The sequence below is a fragment of the Penaeus chinensis genome, chromosome 6, assembly GCF_019202785.1.
Source record: "Penaeus chinensis breed Huanghai No. 1 chromosome 6, ASM1920278v2, whole genome shotgun sequence".
Taxonomy (NCBI): domain Eukaryota; kingdom Metazoa; phylum Arthropoda; class Malacostraca; order Decapoda; family Penaeidae; genus Penaeus; species Penaeus chinensis.
Window position 1 is genome coordinate 9,703,707 of NC_061824.1, and position 12,500 is coordinate 9,716,206.

Below are 12,500 nucleotides of genomic sequence, written 5' to 3' on the forward strand. Positions count from 1 at the left end.
AGAGCTAATAGTGTTTCTACTTCCACTATGCCAACAGCCGCCGCCGCCTCCGTCAGTACTACAACTATCCCTATCACGCGCGCCGCTTTACCTCCGCCTGCGTCTTTCTCCCCGTTCGTAGCGGAGAGAAAGGAGGAGGGGGAGGGGGAGAGGGGGGTATGGAGCGGGAGGCGGAGGGTATAGGGCGGGGGAACTGGAGTTGGTAGGGGGGGGGGACGTAGCAACATCCGGGGTAACGCCAGCAGCCCGCACGTAAGGCCCAGCGGAAGCACGGCCGGCCCACGCTCACGACGGGACAGCGACGCGGCGATCGGCGAGGCCACCCACCCCCGTGCGATACCTCCGGCCGCCCGCAGGGTAGGTTAAATACCCTCCCGTCCGCAAATTTAAAAATGTGTGTATGATTCACTGGGTTTGGATCGTATTTTAGTAACGTTCGCTTCTCGCTATTACAAATATTAATGCTCTGTTTAACACTATGTCAATCGAATGGAAAAGAGTGATGATGTTTAAGTAACTACAAGTAGCCAATGAATTGAACCAACAATTACGTCACCTTTGGTCCATTTCAGTTTTACGGCGTCGCCCTCCTATGCCTAAGTATGCTAAATTTGAAAAACCTACTGCTGTTCAGCCTTCAAACCCTCAAATAAACAAATACAAAGAAAATAAATATGAGAGAATAAGGATGTAAAAAAATAAAAAATGACGCAACTAATCGAGAACATCACTGAAGCGACGTTGACCAAAGTTCCGGCGCCCTTCGCCAAGGGGCAAGATGGCGCCCGTTGCCATGGTCACTTGGCCGGGCGGTGGAAGTGATGCAGACGCTGTCACGTGACCAGGTGATGACGTCACTGGTACCACGTGGTGTAAGCCTACTTCTCTCTTCGATTCAACCGACCCCGAGACATGCACTCGCTCACTATCTACTTTTCTTGTTCTGTGACTCTCATCCTTCCCATTTTCTTTCTCCGCTTTCCGTCTTCCGTTCTCTGACTGCGTCCCTACTCCCCGTTCTCTTTTTCTTTTTTCTCATTCCCATTTTCTCTTCTTTCTCTTTCTTCGTTCCATTTTCTTTTCTCGCTCTCGCTCTCGCTCTCGCCTCCGCTTTCGCCCGCCTCTCTCTCCCTCTCCCTCTCTCTCTCTCTCTCTCTCTCTCTCTCTCTCTCTCTCTCTCTCTCTCTCTCTCTCTCTCTCTCTCTCTCTCTCTCTCTCTCTCTCTCTCATTCACGTTAATTCCAGGAAGAAGCCGCAAAAACCGTGCCCCGTGTATGCAACATTTCCCATCGCTTCCCGCAGCAAACACTCGCTACATTCCGTAATAACAGCACGTTGACATGCATATCCTCTACGCCGACGCCAGAACTATCATCAGCCCCATTGCCGGTCATCGCCGCCGCCATATAACACTGTCTTGTGTGTCATCACATGGCTTCGGTCAGTCATCACCCGCGGCCATTAGTACTGTCAAGGGTCATCGCACACTGGCGCCATTACCATACGTAGTCGGTCCCGTTACGGTGGGTCGTCCCAAGCGTCGGTCGCGGCCACAGGGGCGGGTCGTCGTCGGCGCCTTCCGCTCATCACCACGCAGTCATCACACGTCAACGAGGAGAGACTCTGACATCGGCACGTGAAGGAGGTCCGTCGCGATTCACGTTACGTACTCGGTTTGGAAGAGAGGCAGGAGGGGAGGGAGGAGGGGAGGGGGAATTGGAGAGAAGTGGGGGAAAGAGGGAGGGGGAAGGGGAGGGAAGTGGGGGAAAGAGGGAGGGGGAAGGGAAGAGAAGTGGGGGGAAAGAGGGAGGGGGAAAGGGGGGAAGGTGGGGGGAAAGGGAGGAAGGTGGGGGGAAAGGGAGGGAAGTTGGGGAAGTGGAGGAAGGGGGAAAGGGAGGGGGAGGGAGGTTGAGAAAGAGGGGGAAGGGAAGAGGGAAGGAGAAGGGAGGAGGAGGAAAGGGGGAAGGGAGGAGGAAAGGGGGAAGGGAGGTGGGATCAGGGGAGGAGGGGGATCAGAAGGGAGGTGAGGAGGGGAGGGAAGGGGAGGGATAGGAGGAGAAGGGAAAATAAAGGAGGGAAGACGGAAGGTGGGGCAGGCGAGGAGGAGAGAAAAGAGGAAAAAGAGGGGAAGGCAGAACGAAGCAAATGAAAGGGGAAGATGGAGGGGAAATCGGGAGAGGGAGGAAGAGGTAGGGGAAAAGCGAGTGGGTAGGGGAAGTCATGCTCGGCCACACATCCGTGCAGTGGGCCAGCGATCGCCTGCGCAAAAACACATCCCCCCCCCCCCCCTCCTCCCTCTGATATACCGTTCTGCCAGGTGCTGCGGGAAATCCTTCGTCATAATTTAACTTTTTTTCGATTTTTTTCAACTATTTTTTTCTCGCACTCTCTCTCTCTCTCTCTCTCTCTCTCTCTCTCTCTCTCTCTCTCTCTCTCTCTCTCTCTCTCTCTCTCTCTCTCTCTCTCGCTCTCGCTCTCGCTCTCGCTCTCGCTCTCGCTCTCGCTCTCGCTCTCTCGCTCTCTCTCTCTCTCTCTCTCTCTCTCTCTCTCTCTCTCTCTCTCTCTCTTCCCATTTACTTTTTCTCGCTAAGCCTAGTTCCTATTTTATTTTCTTATTAATGAAAAACTCAAAAAAAGAATTGAAAAAGAAATAAGGACAAACTTGGAAACTTAATATCCCCGCTAACTCTCGCACGGGAATCCGGAGCTATGAGAAGGGGGGGAGGCAAGGGGGAGGGGGGGACGGGAAATGTCGGGGGGGGGAGGCTCTGGGCGATGAGAGGGGGGGGGGGGTGTTGGTAGTTATGTCCCATATGGTAGTCGTCACAGCAGCGCATCACGGTTTATAAAGCAAATTAGGACCGGTAGAACAATTAAATTTACATGTTAGATTTACATTTTAAAAGAATTCACAGCATTATGCCAACGGCTAAACCCACCGTGATAACATCTTTACAGCACATCCATGCATATGGAAGAACATTTGTCAGAAAGCAAAATGAAGACATTCAGTAATAGCATCTAAAACAAAAATAGAAATGAGAGCATAGACATATACAAACACACAATCAAGCGTCGTGCAAAATTACTAGAGCAAACTAGAGCGAATGTCAGCGTGCATGTCCGTGTCACAGCGCATGTGCGTTTGCGTGTCGTTACACATGCGCCATTAAAAGCTTGTGTGACAGCGGTCGCCGGTTCGAATGCAGGAGGAAATGTTACTGTGACGCCGTTGTAATGCGAGACCCGTTTCCTCCTTCCTGTGTGTACTGGCGTTCGTCGCGCCAGATGTTGGGGGTCGCAGGCGGCGGCGGAGAGGCTGCGGCGGCGGCGGCAGAGTACCGGCGGCGACGTAGATTTTTTCCGATACACCGATACGTGGGGCGGCGGGCGAGTGCATGAGGGAAAGAGGGAGGGAGGGGCTGGGGGAGGAGAGATGGGGAGAGAACGGGGAGACTGGGGAGGAAAGGAGGGGGGAGAAGAGGGGGAGGGTGAGAAGAGGGGGAGGGTGAGAAGAGGGGGAGGGTGAGAAGGGGGAGAGGGAGAAGGGGGAGAGGAAGAAGGGGGGAGGGAGAAGTGGGGGAGGGGAGAAGAGGGGAGAAGAGGGGAGAAGAGGGGAGAAGAGGGGGAATGGGGGTGGGGGAGAAGGGGGAAGGGAGAAGGGGGAGAGGGAGAAGGGGGAAGGGAGAAGGGGGAAGGGAGAAGGGGGGAGGGAGAAGGGGGGAGGGAGAAGGGGGAGAAGTAGAGGAGGGGGAATTATGGGAGAGGAAGGTGTGGGGAGTAGGAAGGGGATGGCGAAGAAGAGAGAGGAGGGGAATGGAGGAACAGGAGAGGGGGAAGCAAAAGGAGAGAAACGAGAAAAGAGGAAGAGAGATGTGAAGCAATGAAAGAGAATGAGGGGAAGTGAAAAAAGTCAAGAAAAAAATATTAGAAAAAAAGAAAGGGAAACTATGACGACGGATTTCCCGTAACACCTGGGAGAAGAGAGGGAGAGAGCGAGAGAGAGAGAGAGAGAGAGAGAGAGAGAGAGAGAGAGAGAGAGAGAGAGAGAGAGAGAGAGAGAGAGAGAGAGAGAGAGAGAGAGAGAGAGAGAGAGACTTTGAGAATACAAGGGAAAACGAAGAGGGAATAAGGTAGACCAAGTAAGACAAGAGCAAAGATAAAAGAGGTAAGGAATTATTAGCTTAATCATGGCACTCACCCCGTACCGAATCTCTCTCTCTCTCTCTTTCTCTTTCTCTTTCTCTTTCTCTCTCTCTCTCTTTCTCTTTCTCTCTCTAACACGTTTAATGTTTCTCTCTTACACTGGATTCTCATCCATATAAAAGCATCTACAAAATTTAGAAACTAATATAAAACTATCCCTCGCTTAATCTTTCGCTCATCCGCGCATTCGCCCCCCCGTTGGCCCCGCCCCCACCGGACACAACGACCACGCCCGCACGACCCGAATCACCATTATGCATAAATCCGTGGGCGCCCCCCACCCCCCACTCCCCAGACGCCATAGGACCCCCGCAAACCGACCTGGAATGTAAAATACTCCCGAGCTGAACGTGGCGCTGAGAGCTCAAGAAACGTTCAGCTGCTTTTGTGCGAAAAATAGATTGTGTGCATGTGTACGTATATGTGCATTGTCTAAGTTTGTATGTATATGTGTATGTATGTATATGTGTATGCATGCATCTGTGTGTATGTGTGTGTGTGTGTGTGTGTGTGTGTGTGTGTGTATGTGTGTGTGTGTGTGTGTGTGTGTGTGTGTGTGTGTGTGTGTGTGTGTGTGTGTGTGTGTGTGTGTAGTGTGTGTGCAGTGTGTATGTGTGTATATATATGTATCTGCATGCTTGTGTGTGTGTTCCGGGCGACGCGCGCGCGCGCGTTCCTGGTGGCTCGTGTGCGAGCGATGCATCCCCGTTCTGGAGAGAGCGCGAATGGGAGCGCGTGTCTGCGTGCTTGTGCATGAGCGCGCGCATGCTTGTGGGCCCATGCATGTGCATGTGCAGCAGCCTAAGCATGTGCGTGCGCGCAGACTCAAATGGGTGCGTATGCGCATCCGCCGTGAGCAAGCGCGAAAGTAGGCCCGTATAAAAAGAAAATGCGAACAAGCAGAGCGCCAAAGCACGCAAGCAGCCTAGACATGCCGCTGGATGCTCGGGTCGGCGGATTCGAGGGGAGAGGGGGGGGGGGCGAGAAAGAAGGTGGCGAGGGTGGCGGGAGAGGCGTCGAGGGGAGGAGAGAGAGGGCGACAGACAGACGGCAAGAGAGAGAGAGAGAGAGAGAGAGAAAGGGGATGATGCTGAGAGTTGGTGGATACGGTTAAAGGTACTCTATCGACTTCTCCGCGAGGGGAGGGAGCAGAGGGGAGTGAGGAGATGAGGATCTTGCGAGGGTGGTTGTTGTGAATGGTTCCAGTCGAGGGTTAAAGGGAGGGAAAACTCAGGTACGAGGGGAGGGGCGAGGGGACCGGCGGGGTGAGGGGAGAGGAGGGGCGAGGGGAGAGGAAGACGTCCACCCGCGGACCAAAGAAAGGGGGAAATTCGCACGAGAAACACAACTTCCTCTCAGATTTTTTTCCCCCTTTTTTAACACATACAGACATTCTTTAACTGAGTGTCCGTATTCATGCATTAACTGTAAGGCACAAGACCGCATTGTTCGATTCCTCGCATAAAGGAAAGGACTTCATAAGATCTCTCCATTCTACGGGCGCCCTACATCTAAAAGCACGTGTTGCAGGGCTGCCAACCTACGCGGGCGTCTTTTCCCTGAATTAGAAGGACTGGCGCGGGACACTACATTGCAAGGAGCAAAAGCGTGACTGATGTTGGTGTTGATGTTGATGTCGATGTTGGTGTTGATGATGTTGATGATGATAATATTGTTGGTGTTGATGTTGGTGTTGATGTTGGTGTTGGTGTTGGTGTTGGTGTTGGTGTTGGTGTTGGTGTTGGTGTTGGTGTTGGTGTTGGTGTTGGTGTAGATGTCGATGACGATAATGACGATTTTGATAATTGTGAGGAGTACAAAGCAAAAAATACATATTCATAGAAATAACACAGACGGGAAGCGTGAAATCGTACTGAAAAAAGACGAAGAAGGGTAGGAAAAATGCTTAAGAACGGGGAGAGGGAAATGAGAAATGAGCGAATTGGATCATGACGGAAATGTTGCGTCACGTGGCGGATAAGGAATGAGGGAGATGCAGAAGAGGAGAGGAGAAAAAAAGAGCTAAACCACACGAAGCAAGAGACAATGGAACTAAAAGGTGAAAGGAGGAAACTACGTGACAGATGATGGCAACATGTAAATAAAATTTCTACATCGAAAGTATGACAAGCTAAAAAAGCGACTTTTCTGCTTTACGTGTATACCGTATACTACACTTGGAATGCACTGATAGAAGCACTGATACATCACGAGAGAGAGAGAGAGAGAGAGAGAGAGAGAGAGAGAGAGAGAGAGAGAGAGAGAGAGAGAGAGAGAGAGAGAGAGAGAGAGAGAGAGAGAGAGATGGAGAGATGGAGAGATGGAGAGATGGAGAGATGGAGAGATGGAGAGATGGAGAGATGGAGAGAGAGAGAAAGAGATGGAGAGAGAGAAAGAGATGGAGAGAAAGAGATGGAGAGAGAGAGCGAAATGTAGGGAAAAGAGAGAAAGAGAGAGAGAGAGAGAGAGAGAGAGAGAGAGAGAGAGAGAGAGAGAGAGAGAGAGAGAGAGAGAGAGAGAGAGAGAGAGAGAGAGAGAGAGAGAGAGACAGACAGACAGACAGATAGACGAAGGCAAACAGAGAGACAGACGCGTAAACAAACACCATACACCCTACAACGACTTCCCGAGAAGTTTTGACCCGTTAGCGAAGTTTCCTGTCGCCGGAAAAGTCACTAACTTATCAATTCCGGCAAGTTCATGATAATGCTACCTCCTACTCCCCAACCCCCGCCCTTGCTCATTGGCTCTTCCTTACGAAAGGTCTATTCGGGAAATTAGCTCGGTAAAAGACGCGCATTTACACAAGATTGCCAGCCCGAGCGCAAGATTTTTCGAACTCGCTGCTAACAAGACCCCCGTCGACACCCGCCCTCGCTTCGCCTCGGAAAATGACGGACTTTTTTTTTTTTCATTCGACTGACACGACTTTTCTTACCCGGTTCCTTCCTCTGACACACGACTTCTCCCTCCCGGCTTCTCCTTTTGACACTGACTTCGTGAATCGCAGTGTTCACGATTCCGACGGATCTTCGCGAGGTAAAAGTTCCTCGGTGACATTTGTCTTGCATTTTGGAACTTTGATTCTTTTTGTCTTGAGACTTACTAGAGGATGGTACCTGTGCCGATTGTAGGTGAGAGTCGTGCGAGAAGAGTCCGAATAGGTAGTCGTACGTGGTTTAACGTGATACTGTATTTTTCTGCTTCTTTCACTGCACCCACAAACAAAAAAAATCTGACACGACCCCCTTTGATGTTTCGCTCGACACTCCCTTAGACCATGCCCTGTTTCTGCACTCACTCACTCATTCACTTATTCACTCGCTCACTCACTAACTTTCGACCGCGTTAGTACGTCCGTGTACAGTGTTTGTGCGTGTGCGCGAATGTGTGTTCCTGTTGTTTTATGTATCTGTATATTGCAGAGGGGCGTTATATATCGCTTCGAACGCTTTGAGAGATAACATCAATATTGACTCAGCGATATGACGGGTGATCTGGTCGATTTTACGAGACGTGACTAATGGCGAACTAAACGGCGCCCTTGTTCTCGGAGGCGGCCGTCGAGCGCCCGAAGGCTTTTTAAGCGTCACTAATGTCGAACACAATGCCCGCGGAGTGTGTGGCGCTGGCAAGGGGTCGCGGGTTTGTTGACGTTGACGGCGGCGAGTTCAGCTTCGGAGGACGAGTGATGTCCAGGGGCAAGAAAAGGACTTCGAACACTGACTCGAAACTTGACGGCGATTATGATAGAAAGAGGAACGTATATATGTGGTGAAAACCGTGAGGCACACTTCGGAGGAAAATTATTTTGTAAGAACTTTTGAAAAAGTTTCTGTTTCTGCGTTAAGTTTCTCTTTTCTTTGCTCGCGTGTCCGAAAACAACATATTGAACAAACACACTGTCACTCGAAAAGTTGTAAAGTCGCAAAGTCTCTAAGTCGCTCACCGATGAACTTCGATGCCATTCAGACAAGTCACACAAGGAGCCTTCCCGCTTTCTTAGACCTTCTGATTCTAACTCTCGTCGAGATTTAGGCCTAGGGTTGAAGGCGACGGAGCTTACTTCGGAGGCTCGGAACTGAAAACTATTTTTCGACAAAGTTTTCTTTCACGTTACTCTCTCTCTCTCTCTCTCTCTCTCTCTCTCTCTCTCTCTCTCTCTCTCTCTCTCTCTCTCTCTCTCTCTCTCTCTCTCTCTCTCTTTCTTTCTGTATGATGTATGCGAGTGCGTCTAGCTTTCCATTCTTGAACACAAGTCGCTTATCCGTGCTGAAAAAATGAAAAACAACCAAGTCCACAAGTCACAAGTTAAACAAAAATCACTAGTTGCACAATCAAACCAAGTGCGAAAAACTAAGTTCTTCTTTACCTGCATTCCGTTAAAACTTTTCCAAAAGTAGCACTAGAGTTGTTTCTCCCCAGCTTGCAGGAAAAAATGCAACACACGTCGTGTCACTCCTGTGAGCTACATCCTTCGCACCGAAATTCCGAAGTGGAAGCACACTAGAATATCCCGGTCGGGCCGAAGTGGCGGCGACCAGCGAGCAACAAGCACAAGTGTGAGACTGAGGCAGCGGGGCCGCTGTGCTGGTGTAGGCCCAGACTCCGGCCACGCGCTCGGCGACGGCGGCGGTGTTGTATGGTAAACATCCCCCCGCTTTTCCCTCCCCCATCACCTTTCCCGATTAATTACTCTAACAAACCACCACTCTCCCCCATCTCCTGCCGCCCGCCCCCCTCCCCTGTGACACTACCTCCTACGCCCAGCCGCAGCTCCGCCCACGGCCTCGTTCGGAACGCCCACCACCGCCCACACCGGCCACCGTCGCGCGCACGGCCAACCCGCGGCGGGGAGCGACGCGCACTAAATCTTAACGAATATTCCCCTCCCCCAACGAAATTCGTGAATGCGCCGCCACGAGCCTCTAGTTCCAGGCCTTGTGCATGGATTCTCATACGCGATTTGCATTCGGCTGCGGCCTTTAAAGGTGTAATTATCAAAACACGCTGACCCCCGTTCCGTCTTTGCCTGCCTCTCGCGGTGCTTGCTTGCTTGCTTGCTCGCTCGCTCCCTACCCTCCCTCACTCCATCCGTATCTCCGTTTCTCTCCCTCCCTTTTCCCTTTCTCCGGCTCACATAGACACACGCACATACTCTCTACTACACCTCCCAGGCGCGTGTATGTGTGAACTTGTCGACGGATCAACTTTAAAAGCGTGTGTGGCGGCTGGAGTATGCATGTGACTAATAGTGAATCCTGCTCGATAAAACATCTCTCCCATTGCCATCTACTTACTCAATCACTCCGATCTTCACCACTTACGATCTCCGGAACTCGGCGGAACGGAACACCGCTGGCTCGCGATCGCCGCCGAAGTTCCGAACTTTCCGCCTCGAAAATGGGAAATAACGACAAGAACACGCACACGCCATCGCACGGGCTCGGCTCGCACTCTTGCCGCCAGCGCCGAGCGCGACCGAAAGAGAGGGAGAAAAAAAGGGGAAAAATACAGATGCCGGAATAAGAGACATGCCGATAGAAAAGGACAGACGAATGAAAGGATGGATAGTTAGACAGAGATATGGGACAGAGATGTGCAGACAGAAATGGTGAGAGAGAGAGAGAGAGAGAGAGAGAGAGAGAGAGAGAGAGAGAGAGAGAGAGAGAGAGAGAGAGAGAGAGAGAGAGAGAGAGAGAGAGAGAGAGAGAGCCGGGCAGACAGACAGAGAGAGAGAGAGAGAGAGAGAGCCGGGCAGACAGACAGAGAGAGAGAGAGAGAGAGAGAGAGTGAGAGTGAGAGTGAGAGTGAGAGTGAGAGTGAGAGAGAGAGAGAGAGAGAGAGAGAGAGAGAGAGAGAGAGAGAGAGAGAGAGAGAGAGAGAGAGAGAGAGAGAGAGAGAGAGAGAGAGAGAGAGAGAGAGACAGCGACAGAGAGAGAGAGAGAGAGAGAGAGAGAGAGACAGCGACAGAGAGAGAGAGAGAGAGACAGCGACAGAGAGAGAGAGAGACAGCGACAGAGAGAGAGAGAGAGAGAGAGAGAGAGAGAGAGAGAGACAGCGACAGAGAGAGAGAGAGAGAGAGAGAGAGAGAGAGAGAGAGAGAGAGAGAGAGAGAGAGAGAGAGAGAGAGAGAGAGAGAGAGAGAGAGAGAGAGAGAGAGAGACAGCGACAGAGAGAGAGAGAGAGAAAAGGTAATAGAGTAACCGTAATTAGGTCCCGCTTTACTGCCGTCTTGCGTGTGTGACAGGCAGCACTTTATTAGTCAGATTAGACGAAGACATTAAACGTCGTTCGAAGGTGCACTCCATGCCTTAGCACTCGCTCCCTTGGTCTGCAAAAGTAGGAATTAGTTCGTGTGGTCTCGGATTCTTTAGTGTTGTCTAAATGCGTGCTTTTTTTCTCGCAAAGTAAGCGGCACTTTTAAATGTCGTGTCGAAAAATGATAATCTTTGATAAAATTTGCGTTCATTTTATCAATGTATGAACTAAGCGTAAACACGAAACTTTTTTTGCTCAAAAATTTTAAAATAAGCCATTCACTGTTTCTAATCATGCTAACATCAACAGCACGAATACTCCCAGCGCCGCGGTAGAGGAAAAAAATGCAAAGTTGAAAAAAAAAATGCAAACTTTGAAAACTTGGAGCAACGGCCGACGAACACTCAAACGGAAGTAGTTTAACCCAATACAAATAATCTCGGGCCGAAAAATTCAACACAAGAGCACACTCAAAACTACGTAATCGCTTGTTTATTTGACTAACTGCACCAACACATGCGCCAGCCAACCTCCTTCCTCGCCCAGAACTCGCTCTCACTCATCATCACTCGCTCGCACTCGGAAAGTCTTCGGATGAGGAGGAAATACGACTGTCGATTTGCCTCGGAGTGCGCTCAGGAGTGCTTCTCGAAACACTTTTCAGTCATGAAAAACGCGATCGCCGAGGCAGACTTGGGGCGAACTTTCGACACTTGGCAAAAGTTTTCTCGACAAAGTTGCACTTATTAGCGCCGCATCGCAGCGATTCGGGTTTTGATTCACAGTAAACCATGCGTTTTCTTCTTATTTTCCTCCTAAAATCAATTTCAAAACTTGTGCAAAACTTTTGAACTTAGTGCACCAACTCAGTTTTACGGACTTAGTCGCAGAACGCAAGTTTCTGAAGTCGGCAAATGCTGCATTGCACCAGTAACTCTGATATTAAGGTGTTGCGTCGAATAACATTTAAGGCACATTTCCAACGAAATTAGAAGCGTGTTACTACTCATTTGCAATCTTACCTTGTGCTTGGAGTGGTAGTCTCCTAAATGTAGATATTCCATATATGTCCAGTACCTGATAAAAACAACGTAAACGCACTGCGCACAACCTTGATAACAAGTGGCAAACTCACAAACAACCACAAGGGATTGATAAGGGTGCAAAACAGACAATCCAAAACTAGTACACAAACAAATCAAACTGGCGAGTGGTGAGTCAGTGAGCGCGCGAGCCGGGGACGTGCTCGCCCCCCTCCGCACCGAACGCGTGTTGGGTTCGTACTGCCCGCCCCTGGCCTTGCTGCCTCACACTCCGCCCAAACTCTCCTACGTGCATACACGCGCATTCGTGCATTCTCCCATTTTTTGCCATATTTCTTTTTGCATTTCGCATAGCCCAGCGAGGATTTCACAGCGGTTCATGCTTTCCCTCATGATATGACGTGGAAAAATAGAAATCGTTGCCATTTTAGCGCTTTGCGTAATACAAACAATCGTCGTACATGCGGCAGCGCTGCGGCGATAGAGTCACGGTGCCTTCCAATTGCGGCAGATGACCTGGGCTGACCAAGCCGACTCCAGCTGCCAAAATTAGGAGCATCACCAGACCTAAGAAGTCCAGCCCGCCTGAAATCCGCGGATGAGTGCAGCCTGTTATCGTGCGGCTTTATCCCGAGCACACACATCTGTGAGCGAATGCACATCCCTCGTGGGAGGAATTCCGCCGGCCGAAAGTGCTTGTCGGTGCATGCGGCCGCCAGCGAGAGCGCATTCTTTCCGCCACATAGTAAGCGGGCGGCTGTATAAACATGCACGACAAGATTGCTTTTGCCTAGCATGGTTTTTCATTCCTCCCTGCCTCCATGTGATCTATTCTTAGCCTAAAGCGGGACATGAGTGACCAGCGGTGTGGTCGGGAAGCGAGGCCTGCCAGCGCGACCATGTGCCTCAGGAGCGGAGGTGGCGAGCGACCACACGTCTCCCCGCCGCTCCCCCGCTATCGCCGGCCACATCGGAGCTATCGTAAATGCA

General features: G+C 50.8%; 1 protein-coding gene across 1 annotated transcript in view; it reads right to left on the bottom strand.

The window, feature by feature from the left end:
• LOC125026712 overlaps nucleotides 1-11,728 on the bottom strand; it is a 170,983-nt gene extending 159,255 nt beyond the window's left edge. Inside the window, exon 1 of the mRNA XM_047615350.1 lies at nucleotides 11,490-11,728. The gene's annotated coding sequence lies outside the window, so the exon portion shown is untranslated. The remainder of the gene's footprint in view (nucleotides 1-11,489) is intronic.
• Between the last annotated feature and the right edge of the window lie 772 nt (nucleotides 11,729-12,500).